This window comes from Cryptomeria japonica, chromosome 1, assembly GCF_030272615.1.
Source record: "Cryptomeria japonica chromosome 1, Sugi_1.0, whole genome shotgun sequence".
NCBI lineage: Eukaryota > Viridiplantae > Streptophyta > Pinopsida > Cupressales > Cupressaceae > Cryptomeria > Cryptomeria japonica.
The window spans coordinates 243,289,052-243,312,726 of record NC_081405.1 but is presented as its reverse complement, the minus strand read 5'-3'; the positions used below and the strand labels follow the sequence as shown (position 1 = coordinate 243,312,726).

Sequence of the window (23,675 nt, the reverse complement as noted above, 5' to 3'; positions counted from 1 at the left end):
GCTGGCGCCGTCACAGAATTGGGATATAGTGGAAATCAATAATGTCAAAGAAATTCTCTATAATTATGTAGAAAATAGGTCTTTCAAGTTCTTAGAGAAACTACAAACTATTACAGATTTCTAATCTAGCCATTAAAAGACAGACGGATGAATTGTTAGCTGTAACAGTTGGATTGTAATATAAATTTTCAAAGTTTTATCTCAATTTTTTTATATAATTTTTTTATAATGAACTTCAATTTATGTTTGGATTACCTAGTTTTAGTGTCCTTCAACTGTGATACTGGCTATATTAACTAATATCAGTTTATCGTAATATTACTGCAAGTGTAAACATCACTTTCAAATTGCTTTCTACCTTCCAGCTGTCAGACATGCTTGTTATTTTCGACAGTGAGCAGTACAGCATTGTAACCAGATATTCTAAGAAAAACATCCCCATTTGAATTCGACTTTTGTCTCCGCCTTTCTGTTTTGTGGTCCCTAGTTTCCTATGGTTAGATTATAAATTGAACGGTTATCAACGGAAAAAATATTTGATAACAATTAAGAAGATTATATTATTATATATCTGGAAAATATAATCTTTATAAGAAATGTTTAGAAAATACGAGCACAACTAGTTATAGTTACTGTTGATTACAGTCGGCCTGAGGTGATAAACAACGCAGTGTTCTTCTGATTTTGGTGTTTACAATATAAGAATGGCCACACGTTCTCTATCTGCAGTGCTGTTTTACGCCACTACAAATACAATACATAATAATAATACTAGATTTTCTGTTCAGGCATAATGTAGAATGTGGCTTATCTTCTAAGACAAATGAATCCAGTTCGCCACGCTTGGAATTCCATTATTAAAAACAAAAAGCATGTAGTACCCTGCTGGGGCCGTCACGGAATTTGGAGGTGCTGTCACCTCTGTAAAGTATTTTCCTCCCATTGATTTCGAAGAATTTGCAGCTAGAATCAGCAGCCTCTGGTTCATTGAAAACGAATGAGTTGTGAAAGAAGGCGCGTACAAATGGAACGCAATATTGTAGGCAGTGTAACTGAAAACAGTGAACTGCAGAGTGAACTTTTGGCCATACATTAGTGAAGAAGAAGATAAGGCGACTATAGTAGGCCTGTAGACCACATAAGAACTATCCAAATAATAAGGACTGTATGCTTCCAAACGGAGCTCTGTCGGATAACGAATTCCAGACAAAACGTACCCAACGTGGGGATTGGATCCGCCGACCAAAATCCGTCCATCAGGCAAAACACTTGCACTTGAATGATACATTCTTGGACTGGTGGAGGGCGCCAAAGTGGAGAATCGATAATCGGGAACAGAATTGGGTTTATAGAGGAACGGAGCTAGAGCTGGATCCCTTCCCAGTTCCCACCCGGCGGTTCCTTGTTTTGCCCCATTTATAATGAGAATCTCTCCATTGGGAAGAATGAGCATGTCGCTCAAAACCCTTGGACTGGGCATGTTCTCCATTGCCCACCCAGGGTTCGCATCTGTAATGACAATTCGTCCACAGCTCTGAAGCGCAGGGAGAAAATTTCCCTGGTTTGCAGACGTGAAGCTGTTGTCAGGAGCACCACCACAGATGAGGATTTCAACCTTTCTGAACCCGTCAGAGGCAGTCAATGGCAGCATAACAGACGAACCGCAGGAGGGGTAATTCCTGGCCCCTCCTAACATCGTGGGAAACTTCTTACCACACGATTTGTTTTGTAGTCGAGCAATATGGAGTCCTTGTTGGCAAAGATGAACAGATTCTCGTCGGAGGAGAGATGAAGAAAAGGATACAGATTATTCTCCACGTTGACAACAAAGGTCTGCATTAAAAACGGCAGATTATAATAACTTTCTCCAGCTTTCTTCGGCACGAACTCGTAGGAGAAAACCCGTCTGCCTCCCACAACAATCACTCTGTTATGAGGAAGGATCTGCGTCGAAGAATACCATCGATTCTCTGCAAGCTTGGTGGGCTGTGAATCATTCCAGTCGCATGCAGAATTGTTGCATGGCTGGAAATAACGAACAGCCTTTCCGCCATCGATGTATCCACCCGTACTAACCAACGTGCCGTCAGCAGCGAAAGAAGCACAGGAGCACCATGTGTCAGTCATGACCATGAGGGGCCTGAGGCTGTTGGAAGCAATGTTATATTTTATGGAATGCGCCCAGCAGTCGTGCTTCAGAGCCAAGTCATTCGCATGGTTTATGCACCGCCCCTTGTCCAGCAGAAGCTTAGAAGCACCGTAGTCTGTTCGATTGAACACAACGACTGTATCTTTGTAGGTCGTGGTCATATGCATAGCTGACACGCCTCCATTGCTTACGACCAGCTTCCATGAGCCTGGCTTGACTTCCACAGCCCGCCCAACCGACACACCCCATAGGAAAACAACGCACAACACAAGTTCAATCATCCTCGCCATTATTTACTTTCTTTTGAGCTTTTCAGTCTGTGATGTTCTGAGGTTGTTTTATATACACACCTGGAAAGAAATTTTGCCAGCTGACATGTTCTGAGGTACGATGATAGTGGAATGTTTAAGGGGCAAAATCAAGTACCCTAATTAGATAAGAATCTCAAAGTCAACACTAAAATTTATAGAAAGTGAAAGATTGTAAGGATAAACTATTGTAAGTAAAAATGAACATGTGATAAGTCTAGCCTCTTATCCGATAATGTTATAACTCAACATTATATGAATATCTTAGTTGTCAGTTTGATTTGAGCATGATGGAACATTGTAGGTGCCAAGGAAGAACCCATAGGGAGTGCCTAGTAATTATGCATCTACAATGACCTAGTGTAATCAACAAAATCTATAAGAACCATGTCATCACAACATTGAAAATCCATCTAGAAACATTCTTAATGAGTAATCTATTGAAAGTGAAGCGAAGTTTTTTAACACTCTTTAGTAATAAGCATTCTTAAAGACAAGCATTCTGAGGCACAACACATTCAACCTTACAAAGAAGTTCATATTGATATTAAATCCTTGTTTACACCATGGAAAGGTAACATTTTTTTTCATTTCCTAGTTTCCCATTTGTTATATAGAAGTTGTTCTAGCATAATGTCATGATGGGTCTTTTCCATTCATTATTTAGGAAGTAGTACAACACAATGTTAGAATGAAAAATGCAATTGAAATCCTTTGATAAAACTAGGATTGGTAGAAGAGAACCTAAGCTTATTTTTTGTACTTGAATACATTGGACTTAGAACTATCAACACTCCACATAAAAATTTTGTGGTGCTTGCTGAACTTCCTTAGTCTATTCTAGGCATCGAAAAAACCCTTCGCAGATGACAACCTTTGTTACCCTCAATAGTAGATCTAGGCAACAATTTTGGATCATCGAAGGGAGCAATGGAGGAAAAGGAGGTGATGAGATGGTCAATGCAAGCACCAAAAATATAAAAAAAGAATTGATCAGTAAATGTTTTCTTACTAGAGCTATGAATTAGTGAAGTCACAAATGGAACACCTCATCTTTGGTATTAATGCAACAACAAAAACCAAGACTTGTGAGCATCCAATAGAAGCACATAGACCGCAAGTGCCTAGAAGGGGACTTGGCATAGACTTTAATAACACCTATCAACCTTCATTAACACCATGGTGATTCACAATTAATTTAAAGGGGATTTGAACCTTGGTGACACCATTAACAATGCCACAACTTAACCATCACATTGCAAGATCAACCCCGGCAGTAAACATACAATTAGTGGAATATAGAACATCATAATTTTTAGAAATTGATCACATCTCCTTAAATGTTACATTATAGAGATAAATTTCAATGCCAAAGGATCCATACAAGGGTATTCAATTATAGTATTGAGTGATCCTCAATGTGATGCTATTGTTGAGATTTTTTTTATTTTTTTATTTTTTCTTGATCGATAATGAGCCGAGGTTGTAAACTTTATTAATTTTAAAGAAAATAATTACAATATTGTACAAATTCAGTTCGGTGTGGGCACTGGTAGGAAAGAACAGAATGAAGAAAACCTCTAGTCTTGCCCAAGGAAAAATCTTGGAATAATTTAAATGTCCCTGGTAGCCATAAATTTGACTTCTTAAGGGATTACAATAATAAATTGAACAATGCATCTTGTTGTCGACAATTTAGACATGACTTCTACATCAAGGATCAAAATTGTAGGTGAATCCTTCAAGTGGTAAGGAACGAGCGGGGAGACTAAGGATTTATTTGAATGCTGACCGAGCTGGGGATGAATGAGTTGGATTCTAAATTTTGCAAACACAGAGCAATGCTTTCCTGCACACTCAAAGTTAGGATAACCATATAACCACATTATACCATGGAGGGAAGGAAGCCGTCTGCATCGGCTCCATCTAAGACTTAGAGACCAGTGCCCTTAAAGATCCCAGAGTAAGGTTGTCCTGGAAAACTACATTCTACAAAAATGAAAATATAAAACGAACCAGGGCCATTAAAGTCATGGTCAAAAAATTGATATGGTTGAAGGTGAGCCTCTCGGGAGAGAAAAATGAGGGGAAGGAACCCAATGTACCCCATCCACATGATCCCAGATGCCTGAAGGTGAAATATTAACAGAAGTATCTACAACATCATACCTATAGCCACATGAATGCAAATGTGTTAATATTTCTGTCTTGCATTATGTGAAGACACCTGCATCTATGTGTCTATACTTGTGTTGAGATAGATACTTCATTAATAAACCCTATAGCATAAAATTGCATCATTTATACGTCCTAAAGTCGATGATATAAATATGTGAAAGCCACAAAAAAGGGTATTGCATATCATAGGAGTTATCTTAAGCGTCTGCATATAATAGTAGTTATCTTGAACATTTGATTACTATAAACATATAGCTTCAAAAAAGCAAGTCATCTCCTAACTAAAAATAACAAAGTATAAGAGTCTTTCAAATAGATTGGCTTGGCTTAGATTAATTAGATTGTCGCAACAACATCTTACTGAAAAGGAAAGCCCTTTCCCTCAATCCCCTACTTGGTCCGATGGTAAACCCTTTGGCGAATCAGAGGATTTCAGATTCTCCATCTTGGCTATCATGTCCATGTTGAGCCCTTCGTCCCAAAGGTATATTGCCAACCAATGGTTGTAGGGAGGTGTTTTCACATTGAACCACCACATGAGGAAATTGACATTCCTCTGGAGGATGGCCTGTCTGTTGGCAAACTTTGTGGGGTTGTCATGAATCAATATAGGGAAACGAGGAACCTGGCGGTTGTTCCAAATTAAGATATCATAATGCCTTGGCTTGGGGGCCAAAAGATCATAAGTAACATTAACCATTACCCGATCAAGCTCTATTGAAATGCTATGCTCTAAAACCTTTAAACATAATTCTCTGATGAAATCCCTATTAGGCTCAAAATGAAGTACTATGGCTAGGAACATAGAGGAAATATCAGAATTTTCTCTGGTCCTATCCTCATTTTTGATAAAAATTTCCCCTAGAATTTGAGTAACCCTGTTGATGACCAGGTTGTGAAGATATTTCATGAGGCCTTTCAGCCAAGCTTCCTTTATTTCCCCAGAAATGGTCATTTTTCTTTTAGAGCTTGAGAGCTTGAGTATAGTATCCATGATATTCTTATTAACTATATGGTTGTTTTCAATTTTTACGTCCTTGATTTGTGTAAGATATTTATAGTACCACAACTATTCTAGCCTTTTAATACTATTAAATTGTGGGATTTTCAGACTTTATACTACTTTTCTTGATGATTCCTAGCTACCAGACTATAGATCTTTGAAAATCTTTCATGAACCATGCTAAATTTATAAAAGGGTTTTACCATATAAGCTATAAAAAAATCATTGCAACGATTCATCTACTATTTTTGATGAATTTTGGAGAGAATTTTGGTTGTTGTAGTTTTATACAAGATAATTAGTTCAAAATCATTAAGGTTACTTTCTACTATACAATGCTAAGGAACCCTAGAACTTGAAGGGGTTATCATCATTTGGGGATCCGAGTGGCACAACAAAAACATTGTTGTGAATAAATCGATCATCTTTTGGTCTTCTGGGAGTGTGGATATTTTCAAACATCACCATTGGTAGTTGGTTGCCTTCATTGCTTCATCCAAGTCAAATTTGGAAAATTACGAGATCAAAATTATGTGGACATTACATCATGATTTAGCTCATTAGCATGAATATATTGATCACTGGTGCATGGCACCTAGCACTCCAATATTGAAAGCTTTGATTTATTTTAAGTTTGTGTGTTAATTTATGATGTAATAATGGACAAACCATTTAGGACTCAGTAGAGCCATGGTTGAGTTGTCCAAATTTTGGTTTGAGTCAATTGTGCTCAGGATGTTGTCAGCTTGAGAAGTGGGATGTTGAGGTAGATCAGAGGGAAAATACTCTACATGAAGGTATTCATGTATTGGGAGTCAATTGAGTTGTGTTTAGGTCTTCTAGGGTGTTTGAGGACCTTTAAGAGCCTTAAAATGCATTAGAATGCAAAAATTGAATCCTAGAGCAAAAGTTGTCAAAAGTTGCTTAGCAACATTTTGCAATTTCTTGCAAAAATTGCATTTTTGGTTATAGGTGTTAGGAACTTGGTTGAAGTGACGGAAAAAAGTGGATATAATCCAAATTTCTCTTCATTGTATGAGTTGGAGGATTGGAAATGCAAGAGCAATTTTTTGTTTTTTGAAGCAACCTTGTTTCCATCGGTTTTTGATAGTTTTGTCTTGTTTTTCCTTGCTTGTATGGTCTAGTACAGACTAGATAGTGTAAAATAATTGTCATATTTTTATGTTCATTAGATTTTATTTCATTAAGGTTGATTTTTAGGTTTTATTGTTCCAGGTTGTAGAGATTTCTTTCATTCTTTGCAACTAGGAGCAAAACCCTTGCAAGTAGGGTTTAAGAGCAAGAAATGGCTCTAACCTAGGAATTCTTTGATGGACCTTGTTGAAATAACTAAGAATGATAGGTTAGGGTCTATACATATCTTAGGAATAGGGTGTGTGATGTTGAAGTTCCAAGAGGAGGAGAAGCAATGAATCCCTAGGCTCATCGCTGGGAGTAGGTCAGTTAGGACAGGGAGAAAAGTGCAATTTATGAGCACATGAAGATTGGGGCAAGTCCAAGTGGCATATGAATGGAAAGCCCTCTGAGGCCCCTTGAAGGTTCCCAAGTGTTTTGGAGTAGGAGACTTGACTGGTGAAGAGTTCTAGACTCATCTTGTCAATTCACTGGCTAGGCCTAAAACCCATCAAATTAGTGTAGCATTAGAAATCCCACTTGTATAGATAAACCAAATGCACTTTTCCAGTATTGTCTGTAGGGTACTCAAATCCATGATTTATTTCTTGACTTGTTTGGGACTTTTGCACATTAAACCCCTAAAACCGCCTTGGAAGGGCTAATGCAATTCGACCTAATTTGGTGAGTCTTAAACCTCAAAACACATTGAAGAAACCTTGTTGATGCATTGGGAAACCATAGAAAGAGATTGTGTGTTAAGACCCTTGCAGGAGTGGTTGGAGCCCAGGAGAGGATTGTGTGAGTAACTGAGGTGGCAACCTCAAGTGGAGGAGTTGATTGTCCAGAAACCATTGGCTATACCTAAGAGGCAAGTCAAGAAGGTTCAAACCCTAGAGGTCTCATTATCATAACCCCTACCAAGTGCCTTAGGAATGACTTGAGTAGTTGTAGGGTTGAGTAGGACAAGTCACTCAAGAAGGTGCATCAAGCAAGGCTTCAAGACTCTCTGCATCAGAGTGGTATGAGAGCCATTCTTTGAAATATTTGGTGTATATCAGATTGTCAAGAATCGGAAGCAAGTTCAATGCCTCTAAAAGAAATGACTCCAGAAGCCATCCGGAAGATGGTAGCAGAGATGATAGAAGGATTGAAGGATGTATAAGGAAGTAGAGGAACTAGAGAGGTAAAGAAGGAGAAGGGGAAGGTTAAAACAAAATGGGGTGATGATATTGATGAAGAAGTGGAATATGTAGAGGAACCAAAAACAATAGCTATGTCCCAAGACAAAAAGTTATTCTTAGATGCAGTCAAATCCATATCTAAAGACAACTTGGATGGATTACCCACATATGGAGGAAATTTGAATGGAGAAGAGTTTCTAGATTGGATAGAAGCTCTCAATAATCACTTTGATTACAAAGAGTTAGCAGAAGAGAAATGAGTCAATGTGGCCAAATCATGAATGAGAGGATCAACATTGGTTTCGTGGAATATGATGCAGGAAGAAAGGATACAAGAAGGAAAAAAGAAGATAACTTCACGGGAGCATATGAAGATCATACTTAAGGCACAATTCCTTCTAGGAGATTATGAAGTTCAAATTCATAAGAGACTGCAAAATTTGAAACAAAGGGAGTTATATGTCAATGCATACACTGAAGAGCTTGGGATTTAAGAATTTGATGATCCTGATCTAAATCAATGGTTTTCTTGAAAGGAAGGCTTCTTAGATCATTTAGAGTTATCTCAATGAGAATACAGAGTTGAGCTAAGGGATGAATCAATTCTTCAATCTTTCCAGCATCAAGAGTGTCACTCAAATATTGGAGATATGACTAGTCCTGTCAGCGCTAGTCTATTTAGTCCATAACCTACTTGACCTTCATTATTGGGTCATTCAGGAGGAAAGGTGAGAGAAATCCACTCTTCACAAAATGCTCAAATTGGTCCCTCATATGTGTGGTTGAGGACCTTAATGTTGCCAAGCTATACATACCCTGAATAGTTGCCTTGTGGCAATTTATGGGCTCATTTGCCTTCCTTGCTATTGCTCCATGATCTTCAATCCCCACTGTTGTCAATTCCTGATCAAAAGGAAAACATAGCCAATTAACTAGCCTATAAGAGTCGACAACCTTAGGTGCGATGGATTGCATGATCTGGTCAATGGTATTGCTTGCATCGACACACAATGACTGGGCATATGCCAAGAGTTTGATGGCCAATTGCAAAAAGGAAAATAACTTCTTCACTTTCTCCCGATGAGAGACATAAATTTTTTGTATCATAGGAGTAAAACCTATAGGAGAAAGAGGAGGAAGTGCAGAAGATGCCGAGAGCAGATTGCTTTTAGCATCTTTCAATTCCAACTTTTTAGTCAACTATTTAATCTGTTGAGATTCATCACACTTGCTACTAGACTACAATGATCATTGCACTATTTTCTTGTGCCTCTTTCTACTTTTAACTATGATTATTGTATTCATTTTCCAAAGCTACTCCTACAACATGTTCTCCTTACCAAATTGGGATTTCTTATCCTATAATTATTGTAATGCCTGCTCCTTTTCCTTTTTCTCTTCCATGAGGAGAAATTGTGGATTACTTAGCTCCTAGTGGTATTGATCCTTGTATTTAATGGCATTCTACAACTGGGTTTAGATTTGAGTTACATTTGGGAAGCTTTCTCGCATTTGCAGAAGCTCTTGTTCTTTTTCTTGGAACCTTTTAATCGGATCATCTTTTGCAGCCTTCTGCGCATGAAACTAAGCTTCTACTTGGTTCAATTTATTTTGGAGCTTCTCTCTCTCCAATTTCTCTTACTATGTGATGGACTAAATTTGAGCAATTTCTGCATCTCTATCTTTCTCTCTTTTTTATAAATGCTCAACCATGGCCTTAACAATATCCAACTCAGTTGTGACCTTATCCAAGCATCATGAATGCTTCAAGAAATCTGATGTTACCACCCTTGGGTTTCTTTCATGAGTTCTGCTTTCTCTTGTAGCCTCACCTATTTCAAGTTGATGCCAACGACATGGACTGTATAATCCTCTGGTTTCATTTGTCCTACTGGTTTGATGATATTTGGCATAATCGCTGAAAATAATAGGTTCTCGCAATCTTCATTGTATAGTGCCTACACACTAGGCTCAACAGGCTTCTGAGATCCTTTCCTCTCCATTTTTGTGATCTTTGATTTCGAGCAATCTTGGTGGAACTTTCCTATTGCATAAACTCTAATGGATATGGAACAAATTTCTTTGTGAAGGGGACTCTAAGAAGAAGAGAAAACGGGATTGGGACAATGAGGGCTTGCGACTGAGTCTACATTGGCAAAGTAAGGGTGGTAGGCAAAAATGGAGAGATTCCTTGTAAAGCACTAGTAGGAGGAGAGAAAAGAGGGCCAACACTTAATGATACCAGAGGCATGGAACTTCCAAAACCTAAAGCTCATGCTATCAAAGACATAGATGTCGATTGACTTGGGGTCATTGTGAAAGGGGAAGCACTAGCTAGTGTGATGAATGGTGCGAGACTGCGTGGGGAACTTAACGAAAGGCCTATGGATCTAGAGGTCAACAAAGCTTGCATAGTGATTACAGTAGCAGCGGAGCTAGGGGCAATAATGAAAACTTGTCAGATTGAGGCCACTAGTGAAACCATAGATTGAGAAGAAAGAATAGGTGCAGTGAAACGTACCTGAGCCAAAGATGTTGTTGACGTGGTTGAAATTTGAGTTGCAGCAAGTACTTGAGCCAAAGAAATTCCTTGGGCATTAGTTTTGTTCTACCTCTTCCTCAGGGCTATTAAGCCAACACTAAAATGACTCTAATGCTGCAATGTCTTGATGGTCTGTTTCTTTAATATTTGTGGTGGCAAGAAAAGTGAGATTGGGTAACTAGGACCTAATCCTAATTTTGCCAACAAATTGGGAATACAAAAGAGCCTAGGGAGATAGATCACTTTGGCTATTTTTTGTGAAAAAGAGAGAGCCAAGGATGATCTCTTAGGGTTTCTATTACTCTTGTTGCAATTGATGAGAAAAACTAGGGTTTTAATGATCAACTAGACTAGGAGATAAAGAATGAAGCACAAATAAACTCAGAATTGAACAAACTTGCAGATCTAAAAACTGAGATACTGAAAGCATGAAAGGGGGAGGATTATAGATGTGTACTTGATGCTGAAAGTTGAAAAAAACTGAACTAGAATAGGGTGCCACACCACTATCCTGTTTCTGTAGACAGGAGGCTGCAACTGAGAAACTACAAATCTAAGATCCTAAAGTTGTAACTATGTTAAGAATCACTAAAAAGCAAGAGGACCATGGTGCCACTCCATTTTCCTAGGTAGGACCAGGGAACCACACCCCTGCCACAGGAAGATTAGGGTAGATCTAATGATTCTGGGTGGTTCCTGTGCCTTTTGTTGAGCTAAGAGTGCCTCTGGGTACTTGTTTCTACACCTACAACTGAAAAGGGAAGGTTTGGGTGGCTATATAGGGTTTTGCCTTAGTCAAACCCCTGTGTTGGTGATTTCCACCTCCACAAATAACTGATAATGTACTAAAAATGTGTGTCCTATAACCTTGTGTGTATGCAAGATCCTAAAATGAAAGTAAACCCTAATTGCTTGTAATTGACAAATTAAATGATCTAAATCAATGATGCAAAGTGATCTAAAGCATGAATGTAAATATTCAAGTTGATGTAAAGTAGGTCATACAAAGACATGAAAATAACATGAAATCATACCAATCCCCAAGGGAGAGATATTGTCACAAGATGTCCTATTACTCCTCAATGTCTTCAAGGCTCCTAATTAATGATGAATGCTTGATGAAATGTTGTTGAATATTGTTGAATGTTGTTGAAAACTCCACATGGGATTCTCTTTCACTACATAGAAGGATCCTTATGCTTGCTTTGCTGAAAACTCCCTTAGATTAGATAGATCTTGGTTCCTCCTTCTTAGTTCTTAGTTTCCTTCAAATGAAGAAAGAGAGATCTTATGTACGAAACCCTAGATCTTAAATTCAACTTAATTCCACCTTTAGGCCGACCTAGGAATTGAATTTCCTACCGATCATTTTGGGTTAAGCATTATAATATCATAGAATTGTGCTCTCGAAATTTTAGGAAAAAAGTTTAGGACCGTGGCGGGAACACACATGGTCCGACCAAATTTTTACCAAATTTTCAAGGCTATTAGATATGATTATATTAGAGTGAATATTAAAGTTACAACTGATTTCGAGGTGTTTTGATATGCGAAATTGGGCCTTAAAGGTCAAAATAGGACATAATTAGGGTTTATGATTAAATGATTTATTGACGGAATAAAATAAAAAGGGGCCCAATTTTATGATGTATTAAGTGATGAAATCAGACTTTGTATTTAATTAAATTAATTAATTAAATGTTTAAAGGGAAATAAGAAATGCAAGACACAAGACACACTAAGGCAAGTGCTAACCTAATATTTGTTCTACAACCAAATTAGCTTCTACATTTATATAGGAGCCAAAAGAAACACATTCATTGGGTGTAAAATAAATTTGGTGGTACATCCATAGAAATATTCCCTATAGCCTACACTCCAGCTATAATTCATCAATTTGTTTTGTGTGCTTTAGAGAGTAAAATTAAGATGGTGATATTAATGGCAATAAATCTTTAGGTTGTTATTTTTTTATTCTTTTTCTAGTTTCCATATATGGGATATTAGAAAATGAACACCTATTTCGTTATCTTGTTATGAGGTTGAGTACACAACATTAAAGAAAGAAAATAAGTAGTTTGGATTCAAAATATATCATGGGAGCTTACCCTTGCTCATTGTTGTGCTACTACCACATTTTAATAACATGTTTCATACATATTGGAAACAATTTTATTTTTCATGTTATATTAAAGTATTTAAAAAATTCATATCAATTGTGTAGACACCTAAAATTGTCCTATCTAATTAAATAAATGCTTTTATTTATTTAATTATTTTATCCCAAGTCTTCTATTAGTTAAATATATCTTTATTTATTTAATTATTTTATCCCAAGTCTTCTAGCCTTTTCTACCCATGACACATGTCATTCATATCTTAATTTGTACACCACCTACCCTCCCATTATTTTCGTATTCTTCTATCTACCCTTTAATCCTAGCTGGCCATTTATCCTCTTCACCTTTTAATCTTATCCCTCCATTTCCTAAAGTGTCTTCTATATAAGAGGATGCTTCAATCATATCAACCCTACTCGATGTGTCTAATAATCTTATGCAATCAAGCCCTCTTGCGATCAAGATATCAATCACAATCCGTCCTTTGTTGAGCTCTTGTACACATAAAATCTGAGAGCAAATATATTAAACAAGATCAATGGAGATAGGAGAAAATGGAGATTGAAAACCTACTTGACATGTGAATGGTAATATTGCTTTATTTTTATAATTTATATGATCATTGGTGTATGGTGGATGTTTCATTGTAGGACTTAGATTGTTTGTGGTTCGATCTCTATGGTTTTACAATAACTCCATCATCATCACTTTTCACCGTATAAAAATTGCATTTGAGATTAATATCCAATTATTGCTCCACTAAAAGATAGACAATTAACATATCCACCAAGAGTACGACATAAACTAAAATATGAAATTTAGTACATATCTCTACCTGATAAAGTTGCATATTAAGAAGAGTTAGTAATATGATGTTCCCTTTCCTTTGTACCTCCTATTTATTTTATATTTTATCTAATCAATATTAAAAAATGATACAGAAGAAATTAATATTGTCAAAAAAATTCTGTAAAGATATGTAAAAAAAAGGTCTGTCAAGTTCTTAGAAAAAGAACAAACTATTACAGTTTTCTATTCTTATACTTTTGTAGACGTAATGTAGAACCATAAAAGGAGGTTTACCCATTAAAAAGACAAAATGGTTTTTTTATTTGCTGTAGAAGTTGAACTGCAATATAAATCTCCAAGTTTTCATGTATTTTAACCGTAATGGTGGCTATATTAACTAAAACCAGTTTATTGGAATATTAATGGAAGTATAAACATCACTTTCAAATTGCTTTCTAACTTCAAGCTGTCACACATGCTTGTTATTTTCGACTGTGCGCAGTACAACATTGTAACGATTTCGAAGATTATATTATTATATATCTGGAAAATATAATCTTTTTAACAAATGTTTAGAAAATACGAGCACAACTAATTACAGTTACTGTCGATTGTAATCGACCTGTTCTTCTGATTTTGGTGTTTACAATATAAGAATGGCCACACGTCCTCTATCTGCAGTGCTGTTTTACGCCACTACAAATACAATACATAATAATAATACTAGATTTTCTGTTCAGGCATAATGTAGAATGTAGCTTACCTTCTAAGACGAATGAATCCACTTGGCCACGCTTGGAATTCCGTTATTAACCACAAGTTCAATCATCCTCGCCATTATTTTAGGGTCGAAATCAAGTGTCAACCCGAGGTGGTGTTTCGTCCAGATATCTGAAAGTTCTGCACCGTTCAAACACGTAATTGCAGACACGTAGATGGTTCCTTGTCGTTGCTGGAACTAAGGCTAGGAAGCTTCCCCATCTACAATAATTGTATGACAAGCTTTTAGTGGCATCCACAAGAAGTACAATAATTGTATATAAAAACACACATTTAAATTATCTGTTTTGTCGACTCTCTTATGTACGAATCATTTCCTTATTTAGTTTTTCTATTTTTTCACTCTCTATATCATTCTACGAATGGTATTTAGTGTAATAAAATGTTAATAGATAAAGGGAAAAGGTTTCAGTTATCGTTTATGTTTTAATCATTATTCATTTTTCGTTCATTCAATTTTTCAAATAATTTTGTATGTTAATTACTTAAAATTTTTATGGAAATTTATAAAATATTTCTTATAAGATTTATAATGAAAAACTAAGTGAACATGGTTTCAAAAGGGAAGAACAATAGTATCAAAAAACACATTTCATATATTTTAATCAAAAGAGACATGATGAATGCGTGTAACGAAGCTTATCACAAAGTGTCATTATAGTACTAAAGAATTTGATAGGGATATTTTATAGAAACAAATTTTGTTGATTAAATTAAATTACAAAAGTAAAATTCTTTAAAAATGAGAAAAAGAACATGAATACAAATGGTGATTCCTCTAATTCATTTGATTCTATATTCCTCAAAAAATAGATACTAACACACATTCACAATCAAATATTATAAATAGGAATATTATGATAAATGCCTCTTAAACTGTTCAATATAGTTGCCTCTCAAAAGAAACACTTTTGTTGATGCTTTGAATGTGGCAAAAATTATCTTGTATTTGTATTTCTCAGTTCCTATTAAAAATAGCAGACAAACAATGATTTAAGGCAACAAAAAAAAATTGTATAGGTTGGAGAGATCAATAAAGAAGGAAAAAACCCAATGAACGGAAACCACAAAAAAATGTTATAAAGGTAGGAGATAACAACAAAGAAGGGAAAATAAATATTGATTGCAAAAATTAAAATTAGACTATTAGACTCTATTGCGTATTATTTCTATTTTTCACAAAATTTATTCAAAATAATAGATAACAATGGCATTTCTGGATTCCCTTGGATGGAGCAACATGTTAGGGTTTTAATGGAACAAAATTTGTTTGCTCTCACATTACAAGCTTCTCCATCTTATCCCATGCATTTGATGTGTTAGCTTCATCCTCCATCATAGCATGTAAATATTTTCTTGATATAAATAACAAACTATTTGAATATTAGATGCATATATCTATCATAAAAGGATGTGGACTACTAAGATTTTTTTAATTGTCTTCATGAGCCTGGTGGAAATTAGAAAGGTTCTATATTTAAAAACTATAAAAATATAATTAATGCAAAATTCTCTAAATATGAGATAAGAAATAAAAAAATTTCTATATACTTTAAATCCATCATTTTATGCAAGTTTTTTAAGATCCAACATAGTTTTATATTAGAATTTGGATTACAAGTATGAAAACCTACTTTTAAAAATTGCCAATATTTTTCTTTTGTGTGGGCCTTTTAAAAGATGCGTTATCTTAACAAACGAGGCTTGGAAATTTAAGTCTTATCTTTTTAGTTATATGACTTGTCATACTCAAATCAATTATTTCAAAATCTTTTTGAATTCAAACTTCCAACACATAAAAAATGAAAGGCTCAAATGAGACTTTTCATCTCCTCATCAAAGCCACCAATTTAATGTCTTTTCAAAACCAAAAGACAATTCCAATGCAATGAGAGCCATGAACTTGGACACTACTTAGTGATTTGTTATTATAATTAAAGAAAAACATCTAAGCAATGCTTGCCAACCTCTCAGATATACATGTATACTTCATTGCCACTATATTAATATGGCTATCTTTTTGCACTTTGCTACCACTACATTAGTTTGGTTACGGAAAAGAAATGAGAAAAACAACAAATTCATATCGTGCATGCCATTAAATCTTTCCTTTAATATCATAAAATTGAGCACCTACAAATCCTAATTTTGAAAGAAATTGAAAAAAATACTACATAAAAAGTTTTAAAAAATAAGATTATCATCTAAATCTTATTCATCTGAATCAAAATTGTTTGAAGCAACATAATTCACCACAACAATTTTACACAACTTTTCAAGCACTCTTCTACATCTAATATGTATTATCCACTATGCAATAGAATACCAAGTTCTAGATGCCTCATCTTTAGAAGGAACTCTTGCAACATCTTCTAGCAAAACTAGACATTCCCTATTCAATGCATACTTTGGAATAATCTTTTTTGAGTCATTTTGAATAAATTTTCTTGGATGACCTAAAACCTCAAAAATTGCAGAAAGAAGGAATATTAAACATAATATTCTATATTGACTTCATAAGTGAAAAATACCAAGAGTACATTTTTAAATGAAATCTTGTACCCTAATTAGATAAGAATCTCAAAGTCAACATTAAAATTTATAGAAAGTGAGAAATTATACAGATAAACCATTGTAAGTAAAAATGAACATGTGATAACTCTAGCCTCTTATCCAATAATTTATAATTCAACATATATAAATATTTTAGTTGTTAGTTTGATTTGAGCATGATGAAACATTGTAGGTGGCAAGGAAGAACCCATAGGGAGTGCTCAGTAATTATGCAACTACAATGGCCTAGAGTAATCGACAAAACCTATAAGAACCATGTCATTAAAAGTTTGAAAATCCATCTAGAAACATTCTTAATGAGTAATATATTGAAAGTGATGCGAATTTTTTTAACACTCTTTAGTAATAAGCATTCTTAAAGACAAGCATTCTGAGGCACAACATAGTCAACCTTACAGAAAAGTCCATATTGATATTAAATCCTTGTTTACACCATGGAAAGGTAACATTTTTTTCCATTTCCTAGTTTCCCATTTTTTATATAGAAGTTATTCCAACATAATGTCATGATGGGTGTTTTCCATTCATTATTTAGGAAGTAGTACGATACAATGTTATAATGAGAAATTCAATTGAAATCCCTTGATAAAACTAGGATTGGTATAAGAGAACCTAATCTTCTTTTTTGTACTTGAATACATTGGACTTAGAAACTATCGACACTCCACATAAAAATTTCGTGGAGCTTATTGAACTTCCTTAGTCTATTCCAGGCCTCGAAAAAACCCTTCGCAGATGACAACCTCTATTGCCCTCAATAGTAAATCTAAGCAACACTTTTGAATCATCAAAGGGAGAAATGGAGACAAAGGAGGTGATGAGATGGTCAATACAAGCACCAAAAATATAAAAAAAAATTGATCAGTGAATGTTTTCTTACTAGAGTTATGAATCTGTGAAGTCACAAATGGGACACCTCATCTTTGGTATTAATGCAACAACAAAAACCAAGACTCGCGAGCATCCAATAGAAGCACATAGACAGCAAGTGCCTAGAAGGCAACTTGGCATAGACCTTAATAACACCTATCAACCTTCATTAACACCATGATGATTCACAATTAATTGAAAGGGGATTTGAACCTTGGTGACACCATTAACAATGCCACAACTTAACCATCACATTGCAAGATCAACCCCAATAGGAGACATACAATTAGTGGAATATAGAACATCATAATTTTTAGAAATTGATCACATCTCCTTAAATGTTACATTATAGAGATAAATTTCAAAGCCAAAGGATCCATGCAGGGGTATTCAATCATAGTATTGAGTTATCCTCAATGTGATGCTATTGTTGAGATATTCTTATTAACTATATGGTTGTTTTCAATTTTTATGTCCTTGATTTGTGCAAGATCTTTATAGTACCACAACCATTCTACCCTTTTAATACTATTAAATTGTGGGATTTTTCTGACTTTATACTACTTTTCTTGATGATGCCTAGCTACCAGACTATAGATATTTGGAAAGCTTTCATGAACCATGCTAAATTTATAAAATGGTTTGAACATATAAGCTATAAAAAGTAATCATTGCAACGATTCATCTACTATTTTTGATGAATTTTGGAGGGAATTTTGGTTGTTGTAGTTTTCTACAAGATAATTAGTTCAAAATCATTAAGGTTACTTTCTACTATACAATGGTAAGGAGCCCTATAACTTGAAGGGGTTATCATCATTTGGGGATCAGAGTGGCACAACAAAAACATTATTGCAAATACATCGGTCATCTTTTGGCCTTATGGGAGTGTGGATATTTTCAATCATCACCATAAAATATTGGGTAGTTGGTTGCCTTCATTGCTTCATTCAAGTCAAATTTGGAAAATTACAAGATCAAAATTATGTGGACATTATGTCATGATTCAGCTCATTAGCATGAATATATTGAGCACCCAAATTCATATTGCTTGAGGATAACATGTCTTTGGGAGGAAATACTTGTCCCATTTTTCAAAATATTATAGAATATTGGAACTGGATTTAAGTTGTATAAATGTGTCCAAGATTAAAGATCAGACTTTCTTCTTAACAATTGCTAGAAAGTTATTCATTTTTGGAGTGCATTCTCACTCAAGGAGTGCATCAATGCTTCAAAGCATTATAGGGAGATTTATGTTGATCATAATTGTTCTTGTGGTGTAGTGCTATTATAATGACTATAAACTATTCAATTTAGGGTGACGATATAAGTGTAAGTCCTATGATTCAATTGTGCAAGTTATGTGTGTTGATGATTTTAATTATTTTTCAACCGTACATTATAGTTTGTGGATTTTATTTGGTGAATATTGTTATTTGTACTCCAAATATTATATGTAGCGATCATCTCTCATTGTATTAAGTCTCAAGTTCCCTCAAAAATTTGAGCAGCTTAGATTGTTCTTGTTATATTAATGATCAACTATTTCTTTACAAATCTTATGGACTTAAGTTCTTAACAAAACCTATTATTCATAATGTTTATGGTCACTTCAAAACCAACTTAATCAAAATAATATAAATCCTTCAAATACTAACATTATACTTTAATTTTTGTAGTTAAAGTACATTGATACCATATTATAGTTAGAAAATATCATATGATATAATTTAATTAATTGTCACATTTTATGAAGTTCATCTTTACAATATTTTAGCACTTACGGACAAGGTATAATTTATTGTATAGGTTCAATTATTATCCTAAGTTGTAAACCCTGAATGCTTAGAAATTAATGTCCTCATATTCATTAATCAATTCAATTAAAGATATATTGACTTAAGATTATGATTTTAGATACATATTCTGGACATGTCTACACTGCTTGCTTTTACCAGTGCCCTATTGTACTCTGAATTACCAGTCGGTTCGCTTATAGAAATTAAAAATTCAGTATCTCAATAGAAAACACTACACGATTGCCTATCACTTCTCAACCCTGAATAATAAGATTCTGGCCTTTCAGAATAGGGGATGGACTCAAAGACTTTTGGTTTTGTCACGCATAGACGTTCGATTTTCCACGACTCATGAGTAGAGATTTGGCTCTTTTGCCATACAGTCAGACACATATACTAACCATTAGAAGAATTACGTATACTTACAGATTCAAAACTGAAAAATAGCTTTTTGAGAGTTCACTTCGTCAAGTTCATATATGATCATCGTCCTAATAATATAAAGGCTCTCCTTACAACGTGTTTCGCGCACGATTGTTGCTCTTTGGTTTGATTGAAATGGCGAAGAAAATAAGTTTTCCTCTCAACCCTAGAAATCATGGAGTTTGATTCTCCTTTAAAGATCGAGCTCCTTAATGCAAAGAAAATGAAAAATCCTAAAGCTAAATAACAGAAATCGTAAAGATGAAGAAAGACGTAGATTAGAAACCACAAATTCAGAAATTAGGTTAACATTATCCAGATCAATGATATAGCACATGCACACAATAGCTTTCATACAGAATGCATAAATAAATGGTCACAATTCTGATTCCAAAACGGCACTGTTGTACAAACACCATGCATCCGGAGCCCATTGACATACATCCCTCCTATGCCCTCTCATGGCATCATGGGACACGTTTTGGGCTGTGTCTATTCTGGTTCCAAAATGGACCTTTCGTACAACGTGCTATCGACAAGTTAGTCAATCGCAGTCATTAATTGCAAAATCGATGGTGTAAAATGCGTGACTAACACACGTGTTAGTCAATCCATATTGTCGTTTTGGAGCTAGTATAGACGCGACCCACGTTCTCGGACTGACCATCAGGCTGACCTGGAGGCATGTTGCCGTTTTGCGGTTGGGCTAACATTTGCGGGCTGATGCGATGAGACACGTTCTAGGACCCACCATCGGGGTCACCTGGAGGCATGTTGTCATTTTGTGGTTGACAAAAAGAATTTGCAGGCGGCTAACATTTGCGGGCCACTCTCATGGTCACAGACACAGTTGCAAAAGGTGGCTTAAATTCACTGCTACCACATGACGAAAATTAATTTAAATTCAAATCCAATGTTCCTGCATTGCTTGGTGGATTTAATTAATATAGTTCAACGATCAATTTAAATGATTTAATTTAATAGATATGAAGTTAATATCAATTAACGGAATTGATGTGAAGTTAATATCAATTAATCTAGTTCATATTAAGTTAATATCAATTAAGTCAAAATCAATTAGGTTAGTTAAAAAAAAATTGATTAGGTTAAATCAATTAGGTTATATTATGATTGATTTGACCTAATTGATATTAACTTAATAATTAAAAAAATAACTCTTCATACACATTAACTTTCCACAATAATTTTTTTGCATCCAATCATGATGAACGAAATAATTGATATCAATTTGAATAATATTTTATTATTCTATAGAAAAAACTTATATATTTAATCTAATTGATATTAATCTAATTGATTTAACCTAGTTATTATTAACCTAATTGATATTAACCTAATTGATTTAACCTAATTGATAAAACTTAATTGATATTGACTTAATTAAATTGATATTAACTTAATATGATTGATATTCTTAATATCAATTTAATTGATTTAACCTAATTGATATTAAGTTAATATCAATTAAGGTAAAATCAATTCGGTTAAATCAATAAGGTTAATATCAATTAGGATAATATCAACTAGGTTCATTCTGTTAGGTTATATTATGATTGATTTACACTAATTGATTTTCTGTTATGAGGTTTTAATATTCAAACTAATAATTTTGTGGAATATAATCTTTAAAAGCTAGTTTGTTTAAGATTTTGGGTTGAGCTTATAGAAGTCAAAAATAATTTTTTATACATAAAACAATATTGTACTTCTATTCAATTATTAAATTGTTATCTCCTATACTATAGGAAAATAGATGAGTTGTTTAAAAAATCATATTACAAGAAAGCACTCCTTAAAAAATATTTTTATGACAAACCAACAAACCAATGGAAATGATGTGATATTACCAATACCTCCCTTATTACATCATTCTCCAATGGGGATAAGTGGACTAACAATACTTGATGAAACATTCATTAGTTCATAAAAAATACACTACTCGTGACAAGCAATAGTGGATCTACCCTCACTACGCTTCCTTAATAGGATTGACCTTATTGAAATTCATCCAAGGATAGGGAATAACACATATAATCATATAACCTAGAATAGGGATAAACACATCTATTTGAGGTCATACACAAATTTTGGATGGGAGCAAACACTTCTATCTATCATTTCTTTTGAATAGGACACACTTCTATTCATAGTAATTATGATTGACACAAACACATCCAATCATATTAAACAAATATGACTAATAATAAACATATCCAATCATTATCACCCAACAAATGTGATTAGGTACAAACACGTCCAATTGTAATATTAGGGACAAACACATCCAATTGTAATATTAGGGACAAACACACCCAATTGTAATTAGGAACAAACACAACTATAGCTCATGCCCTGTTTTTATTTTTTTCTTGCTCGAACCAGCTATTTGGGGGGTCATCCTTTGCCTCAGCTTCCGTGTCATAGCCATCACCATCCTCATCATTAGAGTCATCCAAATCCTCTTCCGACTCAGAAACCTCAGCAATGTTTAGATGGATGGTAGTGTTCTGGATGTGATTATATGAAATCACCATCAGACCCTCATGCATTGTTAGATTGGTATTGGGGTTGGAAATTGCATCCTTTATCCTAGCATTTAGGGTGTAGAAAAGATAATATGGAATGGAAATTTTCTCTTTATACCGAAAATGGTTAAGAATGACAAAATGATACCTGTAAACCCTAGTAAATCTACCATCTAACATGAAAAATTTCATAATATAAAGAAAAACCCTTCGCCAATTAACTTAATTACTTTTGGTGAGTAGTAAGTATGGCTACCCTTCACCAATCTAGTTGTATCCTCCTCATCCTTCGGAAATTTCTTCACAGCCGCATTTGAAATATTCCTATCCCTATAGAACTTGATGCCTTCCATCGGAAGAGCCGTAGCCTCAGTGATCATAGTTTCAGTCACCTTGACCTTTCTGCTGCTAATGGTCAATGTGCCTTTATTCCAACCCTTTTTCTGTTAGGGTTTCAAGCAGATCCGAAGCAAATATGAACTAACAATTATATGCAGATTTAAATACAAAAGATAAAGAAATAAAACAGGACACAGATAACATAGAGATTTAACATGGTTCACCCAGAATGGGTTACGTCCACCATACATAGCCATCCAATCTTTCTTATTATCTAGCAAAAATAGTACATCAACCTTACCATGCCTTAAGCATCCCAGCCGCTTATAACATGCACTTTTAGGGCAACAAACAAAGTCGGCTTTTTTAGGGTTTTATTACAATGTCAGTTTTCATCAACGAAAAAATGGCAAAAAAATCAGTACTTTGCTAATTAATCGCCACATTTCAACATTTTCAAAAATTCTTGTAATTTTGGGTCGTTTCTCTTGCATTCTCTCCATGAAATCAATCATCTTGGCAGCTTGAAGCACCACCTAGACCTGAGGATAGTTCCTCCATTTATCAATAATGGTAGCCTCCCATCTCTTGCGATTTCCACCCATATTATTATTGATGTCTGTCAACTGTAATTTCCTCCAAATACCTTTCTTCACTATGAACTTTCTGTGAGAAACCACTATAAGCCTATGGAAATTTCTAATACTTCCGTTTGATAGGAAAAAAAGCACCCATAAAGCATGTGAAGTGATCCTGCAATTATTAATTTACCTCCTTCTCATCTGCATACAAAAATAACTCCTGCTACCATGACCTACCCTATCATCTCGGGAAATGATTTCAAATCCGACCTTGCTTACCATGAAATCTTTCATAAGTTAAGATATCACATGCCACATGAGGGATCTCCCCCTCGCAATTACAGATCTTGAAT

The 23,675-nt window shown here is 34.7% G+C and overlaps 1 pseudogene; it reads right to left on the bottom strand.

The window, feature by feature from the left end:
* Positions 1–579: 579 nt before the first annotated feature.
* LOC131034136 (aldehyde oxidase GLOX-like) lies at positions 580–2,439 on the bottom strand (annotated as a pseudogene).
* Between the last annotated feature and the right edge of the window lie 21,236 nt (positions 2,440–23,675).